We start from the raw sequence: 4480 nt of genomic DNA, 5'->3' as shown, positions 1-4480 counted from the left end.
TTAGCGGCGCTGGCATGGCGACAGAGATCCATGCTGGAGAAGTCTTCTGTCCGGCAGATCCCACAGAAGACGTGGTGAAGTATGTGAACACCCTAGAACAGGGGTCGGCAACCCGCGGCTCTAGAGCCGCCCTAGTGGCTCCTGGAGCTTTTTCAAAAATGTTTGACCTTTTTTTTTCCTTTTTTTTCTTCTTTTTTTTCCCTTTTTTTATTTTTTTTCTCTTTTTTTTCTTTTTCTTCATTTTTTCCTTTTTTCTTCCTTTTTCCTTTCCTTTTTAATCTCGATCTTTTGACTTTTTTTCTCGAAATTTTGACTTTTTTTCTCGAAATTTTGACTTTTTTTCTCGAAATTTTGACTTTTTTTCTCGACATTTTGACTTTTTTCCTCAACATTTCGACTTTTCTCGAGATTGTACTTCAGCATTAGACTTTTCATTTTTTGCGGCTCCAGACATATTTGTTTTTTTGTGTTTTTGGTCCAATATGGCTCTTTCAACATTTTGGGTTGCCGACCCCTGCCCTAGAACCTGCCGGTAAATGCAACCATGTGGCAGTAATTAGCTAATTCAATTGAATTCAGTTTCATTTACTTCTATTACAATACACGTTGTCTCCAGAGACTTGACCCCCAATCAGTTATTACATAAACAATACCCTTTACAGGGAAAGAAACCTGGATGACTGAAACCTCCTAGTCTTTATCTCATCCACTGGTCCTGCAGAAGGAACTATCTACTGAGAGTTCCTGCTGCTGAAGGTGGATCTCAGAAGAGTTGAGTCAACGTGGGTATTTGGGATTTTCCACATGATAGTTTTGTGTTTTTGTCTTTAAAAAAAAAGAAACATCATCAAAGTGAAACATGTCACATGTTTATCTGATGTTGTATTTGTCTCAGAGCCACTTTGGTCATTTTTATTACCGGTATATGTGTACACCAGGAACACCAAACATGGCTCTTTTCTGCACTGATGATTCCATTTTATGAAAATAATTTTGCTCCTCGTGGCGTCTTTGCTTGATGAAGGAAACGCGATCCCTTCTGGGCTTTTAGTCAGACCGAGTTGTTGCGTCTCCTCTGTGGGCTTTTAGCACCCCAAAGTGCCAAGATGTTCCCTTTCAGGTGCCGAAGCATTATCACACGTCTGATATCTACACGGAGCGGCTAAGAGCCTCGATTTGATCGGGAAAGCCCTGGAAATGCTCAGAGACGTGACTGACCGCCAGCCACTCGCGTGGAGGTCTGGGCCGGCGTCTTGTCCAATACTGACACCTGTTATGAACGAGAATAAAAAAATAAAGGTTTAGGTAAGTTTGAAGTCTCCTGTTCAGGACGTGGTAGAAGGACAGCCACTAAAAAAGGCTTTTCTCTCCATGTCTGACAGCAAAGTCAACTATTATTTTCTGTTAAGGTCACCTTAGATTCTTAAATCATTTTCAATTTGTCAAATGTTGGAGGCTAACTCGCTAGATGGTTGTTGTCCAATAGTCTCAACCCCCGGCGGTCAAGGACGCTAAACCTACGGAGAACCTCTGGCTCTGGAGGGGACGACTTCCGGTTGCCAAGCTAAGCTTTATAGGTTAGCATGAGCTAAGCTAAAGTAACTAGAATTAAAGCTGCAAGCAGCGATGAACGGGCCCTCGCACCCTTGTGCATGTTCAGGCGTGCTGCAGTGGAAGCTTGTATGTCTTGCATGTAGATTCTTCAGGCCTGGACATTTAGCGGATGACACCACCCACGAGTCACTATATATCAAACCATTCAAAAGTTATGGCAGAAAGTAGGAACTATCAAATATGGACCAATCAGATGAAGGGGGGGCGCGCTTTTTGGCGTCTATCGTCGCCACAGTATTTTGACTGAGAAAAGTAATGCGAGTCGCAGGATGGAGACGCACATTTTGATGTATAACACACCTGGGTGCACGTTACAGTTCGGGCCGCATTAACAGCCGAAGAAATGGCATAAATTGCGCCAAAATTACACGATTAATTCAAAATGGCCGACTTCCTGGTCAGTTTCGGCTATGGCACCAAGAGACTTTTCTTTAAGTTGTGCCATGATACAGGTGTGTACCGATTTTCGTGCATGTACGTCAAACCGTATTGTGGGGCTTGAGGCACAAAGTTTTCTAGGGGGCGCTGTTGAGCCATTAGGCCACGCCCATTAATGCAAACCATTAAATATCAAATTTATCGCCAGGCCTGGCTTGTGTGCAAAATTTGGTGACTTTTGGGGCACGTTTAGGGGGGCAAAAAGGCCCTCATTTCGTCGGAAGAAGGAAAAAAAAAATGAGAATGAGAAAAATAGGGCCTTGGCACTGTCAGTGCTCGGGCCCTAATTACATCTACATCGATGACGGATGGACAGCGTCAGTCTGAATGCATGAACGCTAACATTAGTCAGCATTATAGGTTAGCATTGGCTGGCTTAGCCAGCCTGTGGTGGCTGAAGTAACATGAACGTGAAACTACTGCCAGGTTTGCTCCTTCCACCGTTTTGTTAATTTCTACACCTGGGACGTCCTCCTAGACCAGGGGTCGGCAACCCGCGGCTCTAGAGCCGCATGCGGCTCTTTAGCGCTGCCCTAGTGGCTCCTGGAGCTTTTTCAAAAATGTTTGACCTTTTTTTTTCCCTTTTTTTCTTCATTTTTTCTTTTTTTTTTTCTTTTTTTCTTCTTTTTTTCCTTTATTTCTATTTTTTTCTTTCTTCTTTTTAATCGACATTTCGACTTTTTAACTTTTTTCTCGAAATTTTGACTTTTTTCTCGACATTTCGACTTTTTTCTCGACATTCCAGCCTTTCTCAAGATTGTACTTCAAAATTAATCTTGACATTTCGCCTTTTTTCCTCGACATTTCGACTTTTTTCTCGAAGTGCATAATGAAAAAAAAAATCTTCCCCAAGTTATAACTAATATAGAAAAATGCAGCATGTGTTGTCTTCATTCTAAGGCTGATACAAGACTTTTCATTTTTCATTCATTGCGGCTCCAGACATATTAGTTTTTTGTGTTTTTGGTCCAATATGGCTCTCTCAACATTTTGGGTTGCCGACCCCTGTCCTAGACTGAAAAGCGGGCGTCAGCTCCAGCCTTCAGAAACCCACGGGTGAAGAATTTGTCCAGTTCTTACTATACAGTCTACGTTTGAGGCAGTTGATGTTGAACTGAGGTTCTGAGGTTCTTTGTTGTTGGGTCGGCTCAAGTTACAAATCTGAGGTATGAAAGTGAGTGTCTGACAGCCTCAATGAAGACGTCATGTGACCTGGCTTCAGTACAGACCCCCCCCCTCCTCCCGGTTGTAAAAGCTTTTCCCTGTCCTGAGTGAAAAACCTGCTTTGTGCTTCATGAAAAGCGCTCGCTGGTTTTGCTATTAGCTTCTGGCTGCATATCTGAGCGACAGCGGTTCCTGGAGCCAGACCCGCTCCCCCAAAACCTCCCCCAACTTCCCCTGCTCATTTCATCCACCAGCAGTCCAAAAGGGGGGGGGGGGTTTACCGAAAACAAACAACAACAAACAAAAGAGCAAAGTGGGGTGAGGAGCAGGAGGGCGGGGGGACCAATTTCAAACAGATGTCTGTTTGGACTCGTGTCCTCGTTAAATATAGTCATTTGATTGGAAAACAAGCACCGCAAACTGGGCCGGCAGCCAGCCGGACCACTCTGGGGGGTTCTGGCTCACGACCCGCGGGGGTCGCGGGCTCGTCAGAGTAGAAGCAGATCAGAGAGGAAGGCGGCCAACGGCCAGGACGCTAATGGACCAGCGTTCACCTCCACGTCAGAATTCAGATACGGTCAGTCGTCACATTCAGTCCTGGTGCTGGTCCTGGTTCTGGTTCTGGTCCTGGTGCCTGGAACCCCCGCCCCGGCCGTCAGCGAAGGAACGGCAGGTCTGGACCAGTATGGAGCCAAATCAAGGCCAAAAGTTTTGCTAATTTGAAAATACAATTTGAACCTGAAAATAATTTTTTACAGTTTCAATTTTATTTTTTTCATTATCAGATCTTTTTTTCAGTTTCAAATCTTTTTATTTCAGTTTCAAATCTTTTTTTCAGCTTCAAATCTTTTGAAAAAGCTGTTTTAGACCGTACTTGGTAGTATGTGGAAGTGGGAAATGTCAAACTTTAAAGTGTGGCTGTTGAACTGTACAGTCTGGCATAGTTTATTGCTTTTATACTGCGATTGGTGCCAAGTACAGTGTTGAATCATACTTCTACTGATAACTTCTGCAACCTACGTTTACTGAAGGCAACATGACTGAGGAACGTCCCCCGCCTTCTCTGTTCTGCTGTCACTCATGATGCCACGCCCCTCTCAGTTGATGCCACGCCCCCCACGCCAGATCGGGGCCAAAAGTCTGAACCTGAAAAAAAAGATGTGAAACGGAAAAAAAAAGACGTGAAACTGAAAAAAAAAGATTTGAAACTGAAAAAAAGATTTGAAACTGAAATAAAAAGATTTGAAACTGAAAAAAAGATCTG

Source organism: Cololabis saira, chromosome 6 (genome assembly GCF_033807715.1).
Source record: "Cololabis saira isolate AMF1-May2022 chromosome 6, fColSai1.1, whole genome shotgun sequence".
NCBI lineage: Eukaryota > Metazoa > Chordata > Actinopteri > Beloniformes > Belonidae > Cololabis > Cololabis saira.
Note: the sequence above shows the minus strand (reverse complement) of the source record.